The sequence below is a fragment of the Nelumbo nucifera genome, chromosome 1, assembly GCF_055504915.1.
Source record: "Nelumbo nucifera cultivar China Antique chromosome 1, China Antique-T2T, whole genome shotgun sequence".
Classification (NCBI taxonomy): Eukaryota; Viridiplantae; Streptophyta; class Magnoliopsida; order Proteales; family Nelumbonaceae; genus Nelumbo; species Nelumbo nucifera.
This window is the reverse complement of record NC_142649.1, coordinates 200178577-200197906: the sequence shown is the minus strand read 5'-3', so window position 1 is coordinate 200197906 and position 19330 is coordinate 200178577. Positions and strand designations below refer to the sequence as shown.

Sequence of the window (19330 nt, the reverse complement as noted above, 5' to 3'; positions counted from 1 at the left end):
ACGGAACTGCTCCCAACTCGTGAACGAAATTCTTCATCCACATGGTTTATTTGGCAGCCTCACTTGCGGCAATGTACTCGGCCTCGGTCGTGGAGTCTGCAGTGGACCCCTGTTTGCTGCTTTTCCAGCAAACAGCACACGATCCTATCATGAAAACATATCCAGATGTAAACTTTCTATCATCTGGGTCTGACTGGAAATCGGCATCTGTATACCCTTGGATCTGTAGTGAGTTACCATCAAATACTAGACAAAACTCTTTTTTCCTTCGAAGGTACTTAAGTATGTTTTTCACAGCAGTCCAATGCTCTTGCCCTGGGTTGGCCTGAAATCTGCTTACTACACTCACTACCTGAGCTATGTCAGGATGGGTGCACAACATGGCATACATGATGCTCCCTACGGCTGAGGCATAGGGAACGTCTTTCATGCCATCAATCTCCTCAGAAGTCTTGGGAGACATCTTCTTGGAGAGAGTGACTCCGTGCCTGAAAGGAACATTTCCTTTCTTGGAGTTTTCCATGCTGTATCTCTTGACTATTTTGTCAATGTAAGCAGATTGGGATAATCCTATTATCCGCTTCGATCTATCTCTATAGAGTCGAAGACCCAATATATAGGAGGCTTCTCCAAGATCTTTCATGGGGAATTGCTGTGATAGCCATACTTTCACCGTAGTTAACATTCCTACATCATTCCCAATGAGTAGAATGTCATCTACATACAGAACCAAGAAGGTAACCTTATCCCCACTGTTCTTCCTGTAGACACAGAGTCAAAATGGATGTTCCAACTTTGACAGCAGAGTCAAAATGGATGTTCCAACTTCTAGAAGCTTGCTTAAGTCCATAAATGGATCTGTTAAGTTTATATGCCATGTTTTCCTGACCTGCAGCAATGAAGCCTTGCGGCTGCTGCATATAGATATCTTCAGTAAGATCTCCATTTAGGAATGCAGTTTTGACATCCATTTTCCAAATCTCATAATCGTGGTATGCTGCTACAGCTAGCAGGATCCTAATGGATTTAAGCATGGCCACAGGCGAAAAGGTTTCCTCATAGTCGATGCCCTCTTTCTGAGTGTACCCTTTCACCACTAGACGAGCTTTGAAGGTCTCAACCCTACCATCAGGGCCCTTCTTCCTCTTGTAAATCCATTTGCAACTGATTGCTTTTACCCCGGAGGGCAGATCTACCAGAGTCCAGACTCCATTGGTCTCCATTGAGTCCATCTCTGCTCTCATGGCCTCCACCCACTTCTGGGAATCTATGTCTAACATAGCTTCCGTGTAAGTCACGGGATCCTCCTCACTAGTCAAGGTTTCCACCAGGTAACTATCCTGGTCATAACCATAACGGACTAGTGGCCTGGATACCCGAGTGGATCTTCTAGGTTGGTCACTACCTGGAACTTGTGGGACATCTCCCACTGCTCCTGAGCCCACCTCATCAAGAACTATTTCCTGACGATGGGTGTCCAGGATATAATCAGTTTCCAAGAACTATGCATTTCGGTTGCAGAACACCATCTGCTCACTTGGGTCTTAGAATAGGTAACCCACAGAGCCTTTTAAGTAGCCTACAAATAGGCAACGACTGGTTTGGATTCCAACTTGTCTACACTTGTTCTTTTAACATGTGCTGGACAACCCCAAGTCTTCATGTGTCTGACACTTGGTTTCTTTCCAGTCCAAAGTTCATATGGAGTGTTCGGAACCATTTTGGTTGGAACCCGATTCAACACGTAAATCGCAGTCTCTAATGCGTAACCCCAAAAGGATGTGGGTAACTCTGAGTGTATGAGAAGCGACTGGACCATATCCAATAAGGTCCTATTCCTCTTCTCTGTAACACTGTTAAGTTGTGGTGTAGCAGGAGGAGCTAACTGTGATACTATCCCATTGTCCTTTAAGTAGTCCCTGAATTCGTCAGAGAGATATTCACCACCTCGATCTGATCGAAGGTCTTTAATTTCTCTCCTTACTGTTTCTCGACCTCTTGTCTAAACTCTTTGAACTTTTCAAAGGATTTAGACTTGTGTCTCATTAGGTACACGTAACCATATCATGAAAAATCATCTGTGAAGGTGATGAAATACACATGTTGATTCCGTGTCCTAACACTCAGGGGACCACATACATTAGTATGTATTAGGTCAAGTGTGCCTGTACATCTTTCAGGCTTACCATTAAATGGCCGCTTCATCATCTTGCCTTGTAGGCAAGGCACACAGGTGGGAAGATCTTTTATAGTTAGAAACTCCAAAGGACCATCCTTTACCAACCTTGTGATTCGGTTAACACCGATGTGGCCAAGTCGGTAATGCCACAGACACATGGGATTAACTGTATCACGGGCTCTCTTCTTGGGGATTTCAGCCGACATAGTTTCGGTTATGTTAGTTTCTAGAGAAGGATGTACAACATAGAGACCGTTCTCCGGTTCCCCATATGCGATGAATCTGTTATTTCTTTTAATAGTAATCGTATTACTAAAGAAGACAAAATAACCATCTACACACAGTTTTGAGACAGAAATCAAAATTCTCCTTAAATTTTGCACATAAAGACAATCTTTCAGTACAATTGTTCCTTCTATAAAAAGTAACTTCACGGTTCCTATGGCCGCGGCTGCAACAGTTGTAGTAGTCCCCAAGTAGAGTGTGACTTCTCCTTCACTCAGCCTTCTGCTTACCTTGAACCCCTGTAGTGAGTTACACGCATGAGTTGAAGACCCGGAGTCAATACAGCAGGACGCAGAAGCCACCAATAAATTGGTTTCTATAACACAAGTTTTGAAGTTACCTTTTTTGAATTCTAGGTGACAGGACAATTCCTTTTCCAGTGGCCGGTCTTCTTGTAGAAGTGACAGGCATCCGATGCTTTATCTTTCTTCTGCTTCTTGCCCTTAGTGGCTTTCTTCTGGGGCTTCTTTCCCTTCCTCTTTCTCTTGTCTGTCTTGCCAGCTTCAACAAGCGTTGCTACAGGCTCATCCTTTCTTATCAGTTCTTCAGCTCTTTGCAACATATTGCTGAGCTCTTGCAAGCTGACATTCAGCTTGTTCATATTATAGTTCATGAAGAACGGATTAAAGGAAGGAGGCAAAGAATTAAGGATAGCATCTATCTGAGTTGCAAGGTCCAGCCCGGATCCAAGAGCTTCCAGTTCGTTGATGTAACCCATCATCCGAAGACAATGGTCGTGAACCAGTTGACACTTGGACATTTGTGCGGTCGTGAACTGTTTCAAGACCTTTTGTCGAGTATAATGATTCTGCTCTTCATACATCGTCCTGAGACTGTCCAATATGTCCTTGGCAAGTTCGATCTGATCGAACTGCCTCTGTATCGGGTTGTCCAAGGAGGCAATGATGTAACACCGGGCAAGGGAGTTTTTCTCCTCCCATTCTTGATAGTCTCTCCTTCGGGCCTCAGAAGCCCTATCACCCGGACGCTCCGGGGTAGGATTCTTTGCCACTTTGTCCAGTTTTTCAGAAGCTAGGACCAGCATAAGGTTCCTGTACCTGTCAGAATAGTTTGGGCCCTTCAACTTGTTGTCATCAAGGAATTTTGCAAATGATCTATTTGCCATTTTCTGATAAAAGAGCAAACATCAGTCCATAACCTAATTTGATTCATGTTCATTTCATAGATATGGATTTTAATCAACGTTCCATTTCCATTTATTCATCTCTGAGATTTCCCTCCTTTCTCAGTGACGGAGACAACGAGTTGTGTCTGGAAATGTGGGAAATCACATAGGGTGCATGGAGCCAACTGTTTCAGCTGCATAACCCCACCACCTTTCTGTGAAGGATCATATCCACTCATCATATGAGTTTTCCCTTTGGCCTCTGTTAGACAAGGTTCAGAGCCGTTTTTAGGTAAACTTTTCTATCTAGTGAGTGCTTACCCATCTTATTCATGAACGCCAAGGTACCGTGAGAGAGTTCCCATTTTCTGGTGAAGCCTCTCTCACATCAATCTATGACGCCCCTATCATCTTTGAAACACTCAGACAAGCCCAACAGCAAATGGATAACCCATTTTCTGGTGTGTTTCCTCATTACTAAAGGACCCATCCTCATGCTAATGATGGAAGGCCTTTAGAGAGTTCATCATATGAATCTCCCTATCAAATGCACTTATATTAGCTGGAGGGAACAGTTAATTACACCCTAGTTCTTATTTTATGTCAAACCAAAGTGGCTCCCACTGACTTTCAAGAAGCCAGATTTCGGTGGGCCTAAATCGTCTAGGGTTCGCACGTAACCTCTTGATGAGGTGTGGGGCCCACCACTGAGGGAGGTCATCCTATGACCAAAAGGGACACCATGGCAATGATGTGCATTCAGCCATGGTGTGCGCAAGAGCCACTGTCGATTGAGCATGGGCCAAGTACTTATGGCCCATGTACGTAGCACATCACACATCCATACATCTGTTAGACAGTTTTGTATGCCCTTAGCTTCAATCAAGAATGATGTACTTTATGAGTTTATTGTAAATGAATAAAAGTCCATATTTGATTCATGTTCCCTTGGTATGTTTCTGTGTAATACCCTTAAACTGGACACTTAATGAGACTCGTGTTAGTTTAGAATGCTCACAGCCAGTGGATCGGTCTGGGGAGACCTATCCTGACAAGGCTGACACTGTAGTGCCACCAAGTCGGTTGGGGTGGCCTGTCTCAGCTGCCAGGGTGTGACCCTAGGCACATACAGTGTAGGATTAATAGAACCTTTGAACCGGACCAGATTTCCAGTATTGCCCTTGACCTCGGAGATAGATGGGCAAAACTAGAAAGTTACACCTAACCCCTAGACTCGATTATGATACTACACTAGATGTCGGATTGGGCAGTCTTTGATGTACCAATCAGTGAGATCCTTAGCGACGGTCAAAACCTGGGTATGTTGGGATAGTCCGAGAATTCATCTGAGTGGGTGATCATAGTGACAGGATCAGCCCCTTTGTCGGACAAAGGTAATGATCGGGGATGCACTATCTCTACTGGAAACCAAGACTGCCGGCAGCCAATTTCAACCGTTGAGATTTGTTTTTGCAAAATATATTTTATATGAGATATAAAAGTATATATTATGGTTTCTAAAATGTTTGCAAAAGGTTTTAATTCCCGGGATCCATATAGGTAGAGAGTGCAACACTGTTCCTTGTAGCCGAGGGAGAGGTCCTCTCTTGTCGGGCAATGTATGATCATTATGGGCTGAGAGGTTAAGTGTAAGACCATTGAGGATAATACCTGATGAGCTAATCTTGCATCTGCCCACAGTCCCTGGGTGTTACAAGGTGGCTTGGCCCAGGGACCACTTAGGGTAAGTGTTGGGCCCATAGAGCCCATTTGATGGGTTTTTAGGGGGTGCACTATCTTTAACAGTGTATTCGGCCAGGCCTTAAAACAAAGGCTGGGCTGAACCCATGTGGCTGATGTGTAGATCAATGTTTAGGTCCCACGCCATACAAGGAAGCCCAACTGGGCAGCAGTTTGGAAGGCTTTTTGAGTACATAACCTTAAATGGGCCTTAAGCCCATTTCGAACTGGGCTGATTTGATTAGTCAATTAAAAAGGGGGCGAATTCTGGAGTGGATCAGCTAATAGGATTGGGCTTAGACCCTATCCACTTAGAGAGTCCGATTTAGATCTGGAAACCTCCTAATTAGATTACGAGATGGCTGATCTGATCTGCAGATAAGATAAGGATTATCCCTTATCACTTAAAGGGACTTCTAACCCATATATGATTTGGATTAACAACTCCTAATCTGATTAGGAGCTGATCCCTTTAAGATTGTAAAAGAAGAAGGGGGCAGCAGCCTTAAGATATATGATTCACAACATATTTTCTCTTTAGAAAAAAAAAAGAAAGAAAGAAAGAGAGATTTCCTGCATACTGCAAATTCTCTTCTGCCGCCTCCTTCCTGTCATTGCCATTCCTTTCAGTTCGATCTCCAGTTACAGGGAGAAATCAAGATTTGATCTTGATCTCAATCTTTTGGGGAAAAGATTGCTTGGAGCTGTACCCACAAGCCATCCAGTTGATTCTTGCGAAGGGTCAAGTTCTTTTGGAAGAACGTTGCTGATTCTGCTCCTTCCTACACTGCGCCATCTTCAGTGGGAGCAGATTTTGGATCCTTCCTTGGGCGTGAACACCTCCATTGGGAGATATTGATTCTCTGTATTAGGTATATCCTCCCTTCTACTACTTTTGGTTCAGATCTGATTTGGTTCTTGATTCAAGATTAATCCTTGAAAATATGTTTTCTGAAATAGGGAATTCGATTCCCTGCAAAGATGGGAGAAATTTTTGAAATTCGCCCCATCCCTTCCGCAAGATTCGGGCGTCCATGTGATGGATATCCCATCCCTTCAACATCAATGCTGGGATAAATTGATCCAATCAATTAATCATCTGTAAGTCCCATTTAAAGGCCATTTTAAATCCATAATATTAACCATTAATATTATCTAGGTATATGGGCTGAATGGTTCAACCCATATAGCTTTAAATGTCAAGTGGGCTTTTAGCAGTTTTAACCTTTTAAAACTGGGCCTTTACTGGTTGGGCCGAATTAACCATTTATTTAAACACCAATCCTTAGGCCCATTAGTGGGAAAATTAGGGATGATTTTCAGCCTTGATTAAAACCTAGATTCGGTTCTAACTATTTGAACCAATCTTGGTTCGAATGGGTCTAGGGTTTGATCTTTAATTAAATCTTTAATTCAAGAAAATAATTTGAAATTAAATACTAATGAAAGAAAAAACAACAATCAGTCAATCAGGGCTGTTCGCACAATTCATCCTGCAAAACAGAGGTTAGATCACAGAATGCAGTTTCACAAACTGCAAATCGCAGATAGCGATTCTCCCATTTGCGAAATGTCCTTCTCTACGAAATCTCCTTTTCTGCGCGGCCATCTTCGATCCAAAATAAAATAAATAGAAATCCTATTTCTATTAACAATTACATCAGATCGAATACCTATACATTGAGTCTAGAAAATAAAATAAAAAAATATTATTTACAGACCCAAAAAAAAATTCATGAACTGCAAAATCGCAGGTTCCCTGCGCAAACCCAAGAATTTGATCTCCTCTTGTACAAACAGCCCATAAATCAAGAAAATCATAAAGAACAATTCTAAATAATAATCAGATTTATGTAAAATTAATTTCAGATTATTCGCCCATTAATTTTGGGAACAGATTTCCCAAAACCCATATCTGCACAAATCGGGTAGAACACCTCTGCCCGTTTGCGCAGGTTCAAATCTGAAACAAACTGGTTCAAGATTTGAACCATGGCTCTGATACCACTGAAGGGTTGAGAGATCCATCGTATGGACGCCCAAAGATTGCGGAATAAGGGCCGAATTTCAAAAATTTTTCTCTCCCTTCAACTGGGAATCACATTCCCTATTTAGAAAATCATATTTTCAATGATCATTCTTGAACCTTAAACTGAACCAGATCTGAACCAAAAGGAGTAGGAGAGAATTATACCTGATACGGAGAAGTAGTATCTCCCAATGGAGGTGTTCACGCCCAAGGAAGGATCCAAAGACTGCTCCCACTGAAGATGGCGCAGTGCAAGATGGAGCAGAATCAGTAGTGTTCTTCTCCAAGAACTCTGTCTTTCGCAAGAATCAGTAGGATGGTACGTGAGCACAGTTTCCTTTCAATCCTTTCTCAAAGAACTGATGTCAAAATCCAATCTTGACTTCTCCCACAACTGGAGATCGAACTGGCAAACTGGGCGGCAAGAACAGGGAGGCGGCAAGAGAGTATTCGTAGGGTGCAGAATTCTCTCTTCTTGTTTTTAGCACTAAAGGAAATCTGATGTGTGTTTTTCTTTGGCTGTCGCCCCCTTCTTTTGTTAACCTAAAAGATCAGCTCCTAATCTAATTAGGAGCAGCTTATCCAAATCATATTTGGATAAGACTTCTCTTTAGGTGATATCTTATCTGAATCATATTCAGATCTGGACTCTCTGAGTGGATAGGATTAAGACCCTATCCTATCTGCTAATCCATCTCAGAATTCGCCCCTTTAATTAACTAAATGAATAGCCTAGTTCGAAATGGGCTTTAGGCCCATTAAGCTTATGTGCTCACTTAACCTTCCTAACTTTTGCCCAGTTGGGCTTCCTTGTATGGCGTGGGACCCAAGCATTGATCTACACATCAGCCACATGGGTTCGGCCGAGCCTTTGTTACAAGGCCTGGCCGAATACACTGTTAAAGACAGTGCACCCCCTGAAACCCATCGAATGGGCTCTATGGACCCAACACTTACCCTAAGTGGTACCTGGGCCAAGCCACCTTGTAACACCCAGGGACTGTGGGCAGATGCAAGATTAGCCCATCAAGTATTATCCTCAATGGTCTTACACTTAACCTCTCAGCCCATAATGATCATACACTGCCCGACAAGAGAGGACCTCTCCCTCGGCTGCAAGGAACAGTGTTGCACTCTCTACTTATAAGGATCCCGGGAAATAAAACCCTTTTGCAAACATTTTAGAAACCATAATATATACTTTTATATCTCCTATAAAAAATACTTTGCAAAACAAATCTCAACGGTTGAAATCGTCTGCCGACAGTCTTGGTTTCCATCAGTGAGAGTGCATCCCCGATCATTACCTTTGTCCGACAAAGGGGCTGATCCTGTCATTATGATCACCCACTCAGATGAATTCTCGGGCTGTCCCAACATACCCAGGTTTTGACCCCCGCTAAGGATCTCACTGATTGGTACATCAAAGACAGCCCGATCCGACACCTAGTGTAGTATCATAATCAAGTCTTGGGGTCGGGTGTAACTTTCCAGTTTTGCCCATCAATCTCCAAGGTCCAGGGCAATATTGGAAATTTGGTCCAGTTCATAGATTCAATTAATCCTACACTGTATGTGCCTAGGGTCTCACCCTGGCAGCTGAGACAGGCCACCCCAACCAACTTGGTCCTATCACAGGATTAGCCCCACTCGATCTGAGTGGGTGATCATAGCCACTGTTCGAATCGCTATCTGCGATTTGCAGTTTGTGAAACTGCATTCTATGATCTAACCTCTGTTTTGCAGGATGAATTGTGCGAACAGCCCTGATTGACTGATTCTTGTTTTTTCTTTCATCAGTATTTAATTTCATATTATTTTCTTGAATTAAAGATTTAATTAAAGATCAAACCCTAGACCCATTCGAACCAAGATTGGTTCAAATAGTTTGAACCGAATATAGGGTTTAATCAAGGCCAAAAGTCAGCCCTAATCTTCCAACTAATGGGCCTAAGGATTAGTGTTGAATTAAATGGTTAATTCGGCCCAACCTGTAAAAGCCCTGTTTTAAAAGGTTAAAACTGCTAAAAGCCCACTTGACATTTAAAGCTATATGGGTTGAACCATTCGACCCATATACCTAGATAATATTAATGGTTAATGTTATGGATTTAAAATGGGCTTCAAATGGGCCTTACAGATGATTAATTGATTGGATCAATTTATCCCGGCATGTGATGTATGGATGTGTGATGTGCTACGTACATGGGCCATAAGTACTTGGCCCATGCTCAATCGACAGTGGCTCTTGCGCACACCATGGCTGAATGCACATCATTGCCATGGTGTCCCTTTTGGTCATAGGATGACCTCCCTCAGTGGTGGGCCCCACACCTCATCAAGAGGTTATGTGCGAACCCTAGACGATTTAGGCCCACCGAAATCTGGCTTCTTGAAAGTCAGTGGGAGCCACTTTGGTTTGACCTAAAATAAGAACTAGGGCATAATTAACTATTCCCTCCAGCTAATATAAGTGCATGTGATAGGGAGATTCATATGATGAACTCTCTAAAGGCCTTCCATCATTAGCATGAGGATGGGTCCTTCAGTAATGAGGAAACACACCAGAAAATGGGCTATCCATTTGCTGTTGGGCTTGTCTGAGTGTTTCATAAGATGATAGGGGCGTCATAGACTGATGTGGGAGAGGCTTCACCAGAAAATGGGAACTCTCTCACGGTACCTTGGCGTTCATGAATATGATAGGTAAGCACTCACTGGATAGAAAGATTTACCTGAAAACGGCTCTGATCCTTGTCTGACAGAGGCCAAATGGAAAACTCATATGATGAGTGGATATGATCCTTCACAAAAAGGTGGTGGGGTTATGCAGCTGGAACAGTTGGCTCCTTGCACCCTATGTGATTTCCAACATTTCCAGAGACAACTCATAGTCTCCGTCACTAAGAAAGGAGGGAAATCTCAGAGTTGAATAAATGGAAATGGAACGTAGATTAAAATCCATATCTATGAAATGAACATGAATCAAATTAGGTTGTGGACTGATGTTTGCTCTTTTATCAGAAAATGGCAAATGAATCATTTGCAAAATTGCTTGATGACAACAAGGTGAAGGGCCCAAACTATACTGACTTGTACAGGAACCTTATGCTGGTCCTAGCTTCTGAAAAGCTGGACAAAGTGGCAAAGAATCCTGCCCCGGAGCGTCCGGGTGATAGGGCTTCTGAGGCCCGAAGGAGAGACTATCAAGAATGGGAGGAGAAAAACTCCCTTGCCCGGTGTTACATCATTGCCTCCTTGGACAACCCGATACAGAGGCAGTTTGATCAGATCGAACTTGCCAAGGACATATTGGACAATCTCAGGACGATGTATGAAGAGCAGAATCATTCTACTCGACAAAAGGTCTTGAAACAGTTCATGACCGCACAAATGTCCAAGGGTCAATAGGTTCATGACCATTGTCTTCGGATGATGGGTTACATCAACGAACTAGAGGCTCTTGGATCTGGGCTGGACCTTGCAACTCAGATAGATGCTATCCTTAATTCTTTGCCTCCTTCCTTTAATCCGTTCATCGTGAACTATAACATGAACAAGTTGAATGTCAGCTTGTAAGAGCTTAGCAATATGTTGCAAAGAGCTGAAGAACTTATTAGAAAGGATGAGCCCGTAGCTATGCTTGTTGAAGCTGGCAAGATAGGCAAGAGAAAGAGGAAGGTAAAGAAGCCTCAGAAGAAAGCCACGAAGAGCAAGAAACAAAAGAAAGACAAAGCATCGGATGCCTGTCACTTCTGCAAGAAGACCGGTCACTGGAAAAGGAACTGTCCTGCCTACCTGGAATCCAAGAGAGGTAATTTCGAAACTTGTGTTATAGAAACCAAGGTGATGGGCTAATCTTGCATCTGCCCACAGTCCCTGGGTGTTACAAGGTGGCTTGGCCCAGGGACCACTTAGGGTAAGTGTTGGGCCCATAGAGCCCATTCGATGGGTTTCAGGGGGTGCACTGTCTTTAACAGTGTATTCGGCCAGGCCTAGTAACAAAGGCTGGGCCGAACCCATGTGGCTGATGTGTAGATCAATGCTTGGGTCCCACGCCATACAAGGAAGCCCAACTGGGCAGCAGTTAGGAATGTTAAGTGAGCACATAAGCTTAATGGGCCTAAAGCCCATTTCGAACTGGGCTATTCATTTAGTTAATTAAAGGGGCGAATTCTGAGAGATGATCATTGATCACACCAGAATGTCGAGCTTCAGACAAAAAACAAGCACTTATCACGAGGCAACCCAATGTCGATAAGTAGTTTCTTTTTTTTTCCGTATCATCAGAGTTCTTCTTTTATGATTTTAGGTTTTTACTTTCGTTGATTATTGATCACTCCTAGTTGCTCTTCATTCTCTCCTCCTAGTTCTTTTTTATACTTAGCAGCTAGATGGTCCTTGACAATGGAGCCACTTCAGATTTCTAAAAGTTGTTCAGGGAAGTTCTCTCAATCCCCTCAGATTCTTGAATTCCTACTCTCTACATTGCTAAACCGTCTTCGCGCTCTATCAATATGAACATTAAGGACAATGTTTATGATAAGTGTGGGGGAGGCTATAGTTATGCACCCATATACATAAATGCATTGATAGGCTGCATAAACTGGTAAGCTCCTCAAAATTAATTGTTGTCTATAAAGTGAATTTACAAGAGAGAATATGATGAAGTTTGAGGAAAATTACTTGTAAGTGTTATAATTTGTTTCTGTGACTTATTCAATTTTATCACAATATATGAGGATTAGGAAGTCGAATAGGATTTTCATCATGACCAACACTAATTCTATTCATGTGTATAGTTGTACTTGATTGAAATTTTAATGAACACTCGATTATTTGGTGAGCATCATGAACTGTTAATGCATGAATAAACTTTGACAGTTGAGAAAAAGAGGACAATAAGGAAGCAAAAATTGTCCCTGGACAAAGTCCGAACTACTCCGCTGTCATGAATTGAATAGTAAAACTAGCGGTTCATGATATGAGTTCAGTCCCAACTCCGCTATTTCAAGTTCAATAGTAAAACTAGCAACTTGGAATATGAGTAATGTCATCTGCCTTTATCCTGTGACCTTTGTGAGATGGAGCATAAAATGCACTCACACTCAGAAACAAATAATTATAATAATATATTCTTTCGGTGATGGCTGTGGTTTAAGGGGGCAAAAATATAGTTGGATATTCAATTTAGTGCATTGATAGGAGTTAAGATCAAGCTTGAGGTGATGGTTAGTCATGGCGGTCAAGGAGCTACTATATACTGAATGGAATTGAGTGTTGGAGCATGAAGAATCTCATGTTCTTCCCGTCCTTCATTCTGGGGTATGTGGTAAGAGTGGCTTGTCATGGGGATGAATTAGAATACTTATGTATGATTTTCGATCACTTAACGCATTCTCCTCCCAGAATTCATGCGATAGATAGGAGTTATTTAGGGGAATGGCCAGTTTATGATTATTATCTTTGCTTGAGGACAAGCAAAAGCTTAAGTGTGGGGGTATTTGATGTGTGTGCATGCTACACATTGTTTTTATTGTCTCATACATGATTTTTATGATAAATCTTAATGGTTCTTTTCTTAATTGAGCTGAATTTTAGGAAAACAGAAGTTTGGAACAGTTTGGGGTTCAAAGAACAATGAAGACATAGTGATAGTGCCGCAAAGGAACACTTTGGCCTAGGAGAATAGAGGCACAACCACAGCTTATTGGGATGCTCCAGGAGGCGGCTGATTTTAGCAGAGTTCGAAGGGGAGTAGGACTCTAAAACTGCAAGAAAGAGTATAAAAGAAAAAGAAAAAGAAGAAATTAGGGTTCGACTTCTTATTACAGGAACCAAGGGAGAAGTGCTGGGAGAAAGATCACAAGGCTACCGAAGGAGAATTGGAGAGGAGATCGAGAATTCATGCAAAAGTTTTAGGTTGTCTTCTTCTTTAATTCAGCAATTTCGGTAACCTAGGTTCAACTAGTGTTTTCTTTTGTTTGAATCTTTCATTCTTTCTACCATGCTAACCATGATTGATGTTATTTCAGATCTGTGATTGATCTTTTTAGCTAATCCAATTGATAGTTATTTAGTATTAGGATTTCTTGATTAGGGTTTTCAATAGTAAGAGTAAATTCGGCTGATCTGCTCTTGTTTCTTGGATTACCTATATTGGTTGAGAAAGGGTTTAGGTAATCAAACCAATTGATCAAAAAAACGAATTGAATGTATCTTAGCGATAATTTAAATGATTCGTTTGGCATTCATTCAGCAAGAACTGATATCATTCGATTTTCTTGTCTTTAATGCATCTACAGTAATTAAATTCTTGATAGAGATATAAGGGTTGTTACTCGTAGATAGATTGGCATGTGCTTGAAAGAGGCTGTTCATAACAAGAAGGAAATCACCAACCCATAAGGCAGATTTAGTAAGATAACAACTGAACTGATTCTGCAATCATTTTCGTGAAGTGCTTTCTCTATTTAATTAGGGTGGTTTAATTCGAGAACACCTAGGATAGTTAGCTAATTAGGAAGTAATTCATTGATTTTTGGATTGTCAGATAACATAAGGCAGATTTAGTACTAGTAGTTGTTGGATTAATCCTCGTGGGAACGATACTTTACTCATCAGTATATTACTTGATCGGCTAGTGCACTTTCTAGTGTAGTTCTAAACGCATCAATTCTCCTCGGGTATCATCGTCCGGCGTGAAGGTGAGACTTGGGGAGTCAAAATTTGGAAATTCTGATCCACTCTGCTCGCATTGGTCTTTGGTTTCAACTTCGCAACTTGCTGGTTGCTTGTCGAATGTGGCTGCAGCTGCTTTGGCAGTAGCAGCCTGGAGGTCTTTGTGTGATAAGTGGCCAAACGGGGAAGCTCATGAGCCAGTTCGGGGAAATTGAGGAAAGCTGAATTGCCTTTGATATTGAGTGCAGCAACATCATGGGCTCGAGTGGCCATCTCTGGAGTGGGGAATGTCCTAAGCCATATTCTTGATTTCTTTCTTGGCTCACGGATTTCCGATATCCATTTACCAAAACTATGCATCCTCACTCCACGATAACTAAGTTGATTTCCATCGTTACTGTTGGTCTTCTGCCGCCTCCTAGCTTCATTCGCATTTTTCACTTCTTGGACTACTTCCTTTGAAATCTTCGGAGTTATGTTCAATTCCGCAAAGGAATTTAGACCCAAAAATGTTGTAGTAGAAGAGGAGTTTTGAGCAGCTTCACAGGCTATCATGACTGTTTCTTCCACAATGGAGGAGAGCTTTAGACTTTGGATGAAGAAATAGGACTACTGTAGGAGAGAATATGAGAAGTGGCACAAGAAAATAGAGAAAGTAGTTTGACTTTTATTATTAAATTATTATTGGAGAGGAAAATAAAACAAATAAATTAATTAGGAGATGGGCCCTTAGGCCTTGGTGATGAACCTACAATTTATCTATATTTTATGAGGTTTATGCATGAAATTTTATGCCAGTTTAATTAGATTTTGCCCTATTTTAGCTTGATTGCAAGAAAAATTTCAGGGGCAAGCAACTCAAGAAAAAGAAGGCAAAAGCAAGAAAAAACAGCCCAAAACTTATCAAATTCAGCCCAGCCCAGCATTGAGAGCAAGGGAGTTTCATTCGGCCCAAGTAGTGCAAGCTAACTCTTTGGAAAACCCAAGGGAAGAAGCCTAGCAAGAAGGAAATTTCGACCCAGCCCATTTTCAGCCCAAAGAACAACCTAGAGTGCAGCCTACATGTGCTCGAAAGCAAGCTAAGTTGCAGCCCAAATAGCAGCCTAAAGGGAGCTAGGGGCGGCAACTCCTAGAAGTTTCTTGAAGAGAATGAGGGAACAATCTAAAAGGTTCATGAGGGGTGTAATACACCCAATTCTAGAGACTTCAAGAAGAGGCAAGAGCTTCCTTGAAAGCCTATATAAGGAGGCCTCTAGAGGGGGAATAGGGGTCCAACATCTGATTTCAAACTCTCCTTGAGCTCTTGTTCTAAGAGAGAATAAGAGAGAGAGATAGGTGCAAGAGAGGAGAAAATAGGAGGAATAAGTAGCTTCAAGAGAAGAAGAAGCTGAATTCGAAGGGGGAGAAAGCAATTGGAGATCAAGGTTTTGTCCTCACTTGATTTCTGCACAAATTGGTAATCGAATTCAGCTAAGATTTTTGTAATTTCTCCATCAAATTTTCCTTTCTTGTTGTAATCAAAGCATGTATTATGCAAATTCAATTCTGTAATTTGTTTTCTAAATTCATTCGAGTAAAGTAGATTCAATCTTGAAGTTTCTTGTTTTTAATATCAATTGTGGATTGTTGTTCGAACTGCTATTCTGAAATCTCATATCTGAAATTTCATATCTCAGATCATGAATTTACAAGGTCTGAATTGCTATTTTCCAATCTTAGATCTGTAAATTCAGATTATGAAATAGTGAGATCTGAACTGCTATTCTATAAAATCAGATCTGTGATTTCCGATCATGAACTTGTAATACCTGAATTACTTGAGAAAGAATTCAGGTAACTTTAATTCAGTCTGGCCGAATTGTTCCTCTTTCTTGGATTTCCTACAGTGCTTGAGAAAGACTCTAAGATTTCAGATCTTCCAATCAAGAGCCGAATTGAGTGCAAGGTTAGAGATAACTTGCACAATTCGGTTGGTGTTCATTCAACTGAGTTGATGATCATCCAGCTGAAATGAAGCCCTAGAATTGCTAGATCTGAATGCATGCATGGTAATTAGATCCTTGATAGAGATATAAGGACCATCACTCATGCATAGATTGAACATGCGCTCGAGAGAGGCTGTTCATTGCTTTGGGATTTCACCAAACCAAGGCTGAATCCTATTCTACTCAAATTGCCTAGAAAACTAGTTGCTGAATTTATTTTTCTATGCATCTTTAACTTGTCTCCTCACTTGCATACAAGGTGTTTGATCCAATGTGTTATAAATAGCTTTGTAGTTAGAATTTTAGATTTTCATTAGTTTTACATTTCGGCTGATCAGATAACAGTATACTAATTTATTACTAGTAGTTGCTACATAAGTCATCGTGAGAATGATACTCTACTCACTACTCTATTACTTGAGTGGCTAGTGCACTTGCTAGTGTCACAATGAGCCACACATAAAGTTTTTGGCACCGTTGCCGGGGACTTGTTGTATCAATATTAGGAACTATTAGCCACTGTTAATCTGATTTTCAATTCTGTGCATTATAGTTCAGATTAGTATGCATGAAACTCCATTGCTGATCTAGTTAGTTCTCTTTCCCATTGATGATCTACTTCATCTTCGATTGTTGATTTAGTCTTAGTAGTAGAGTTGCATTCTAGTTTGCATATTTCATAAAAATAGTGTGGATCAGATCTATATACATTAACTGTCATGGCTAAAATAATAATAAAAAAAAAAAATCAGATCTGAGCACACTGAAAAAAAAATGATTTCTGATCTTCATTGATGATTGTTGTTTTAGTCTCAGTAGTATAGTCCTGCATATTTCATAAAAGAATGTTCTTGTTTCAGTAGTGGAGTTGTGTTTTCTTTTGTTCTGTATACTTCATAAAAATTGTGTGGTTCAGATCTGCATACATTCACTATCATTGCTGACATCAGAATGCAGATTTGAGCCACACAGAAAAAAAAATAAAAAAATAAAAATTTCATTACTGATTTCTGTAACTGTTAGATGATTTCAGTTCTGTAAAATCTGCATATAGTATTCTTCATTACTGATATTACTACTCTATTTTTTTTTCTTTCTATTGCTGATTTGTTTGGTTTTGATTACTGTTTTAGTGCTGGTAGTATAGCTGGTTTTTGGGTCTATATAGCTCATAAAAACAGGGGAGTTCAGATCTGTACACAGTAAATTTCAGTACTAAAATAAAAAATTAGATCTGAGCACACCGAAAAAAAAGAGAGAGATTTTGTTCAGTAGTATAGTTGTATTACTTCTTTGTGTTCTATTTCATCTCAAAAGAAAAGAAAAAAAAAGAAAATTATCAATATATGGCTGAATGATGCATAGGCGGCTAGTACAGTTCTGATTGCATTAACTGTGATTTATAGAATTCAGACTTGAACTTATTGCTATAATTGCTTGCATATTTTGTGGTTCAGATCTGATCACACTGCTTATCACTTTTGCAATCGGATTTGAACACTTAATGAAGCATTTTTGTTCTAACTTGGTGCTTTCAATTTAGAGTTTCAGATCTGAAATCAGACCTGTATTCACCATGATTTCAGATCTGAAACCCACATCAATTCTCCTTGCTGAATTCTCATATCAGCCCTGATCATAGTAGATGGCAGCCATACAAGCTACTGAAATCTAAGATTGCAGATCTGAATGTGTAAAAACCATGCATAGCATCTGTACTCAATAAGAGTCGAGCTGGAGGAAATCCTCTACGACCCGGAGATTGAAAGAACACTCCGTGTCCGTCTAAGAGCAGCTAGACAAGTCCAACAAGAAGCTCAAGAAATGGCTGAGCAGAGGACTATGATGGATTATGCCAAACTCACACTCACTGGAGCTGCCTCCAGCATTATCAGGCCCAATATTGCTGCTGACAACTTTGAGATCAAACCGGCCATCATACAAATGATTCAAAACACGGTGCAATTCTATGGTTTGATCCACGAAGATCCCAATGCACACATTTTTAACTTTTTAGAAATATGTGACACCTTCAAACACAATGGGGTAAGTGATGATGCCATTAGGCTGAGGTTATTCCCATTTTCTTTGAAGGATAAAGCCAAAGCATGGCTGAATTCATTACCAACAAGATCAATAGCTACGTGGGATGAAATGGCCAGCCGCTTTCTCTCTAAATATTTTCCCCCTTCTAAAACTGCTAAAATGAAGAATGACATCACTACTTTTTTCCAGCAAGAGGGGGAATCTTTATACGAGTCATGGGAACGATACAAGGAGCTGCTAAGGAGAGTTCCTCACCATGGCCTCCCCATTTGGCTGCAAGTGCAGACTTTCTATAATAGTCTTACTAACTCAAATAAGACCATACTAGATGTTGTAGCCGGAGGATCCATAAATAATAAAACTCTTGAGGTTGCCCATGCACTTATTGAGGAAATGGCAGCCAACAACTATCAATGGCATTCTGAAAGGACTCAAACTAGGAAGCAGCAAGGCCTACATAATGTTGATACTTATACAACACTATCTGCACAAATAGGAGCACTCAGTAAGAAAATTGATGAAATGCAGATAGCTGCCATGCATGTACGGCGCCTCTTACTTGTGAATTGTGTGGGGGAGGCCACATCAGCACTGACTGCCAAGTTGGCAATCAGTTCAGGCCATCTACTGAACAAGTCGACTATGTCAGCAATGCGTCAAGACAATAGGGTTACCAAAGTCATCATACCTTTCACCCAGGATGGAGGGGACATTCAAATCAGTCCTGGCCAAGTCAGCATACTTCAAAGCCTTTCACCAGACTTATCATCAGCCCAAACCAAAGTCCAATTTGGAGGAACTGATGACAAAATTTATAACAAGTGCGGAAACCAGGTTCCAGAACCAGGAAGCCTCAATCAAAAACCTGGAAAATCAAGTGGGGCAATTGGCACAATTAATCTCTTCCAGAATGCCGAGAACTCTTCCAAGCAACATTGAAGTGAATCCGCGAGAGCAGGTGCAAGCTATTACCTTAAGAAGTGGAAAAGAGTTGCACGAGGTAGAAAAGAAGAATTGGGCTGAACCCAAGGCAGAAACAAGTCTTGGGACTGGACAACAGAAGAAGGAACAACCAGAAGCACAACAAGAGATGCATGATGAGACCAAAAAGAACCCTATTTTTATCCTATAATATTCACTCTTTTATATTAATTTAGCACTTAAATGGACTCATTACTCTTGTATTTCAATCCAGGGCAATAAAGAAGGCAATTGGAAGAAAACAGGGCAAATCGAGTGATTTTGCACAGTTTCAGCAA

General features: G+C 40.9%; 1 non-coding gene across 1 annotated transcript; it reads right to left on the bottom strand.

The window, feature by feature from the left end:
• Positions 1-18227: 18227 nt before the first annotated feature.
• Positions 18228-18334, bottom strand: LOC148804346 (small nucleolar RNA R71). Its single transcript, XR_016081671.1, has one exon. It is a non-coding gene; the product is annotated as a small nucleolar RNA R71 (small nucleolar RNA).
• Positions 18335-19330: the final 996 nt, after the last annotated feature.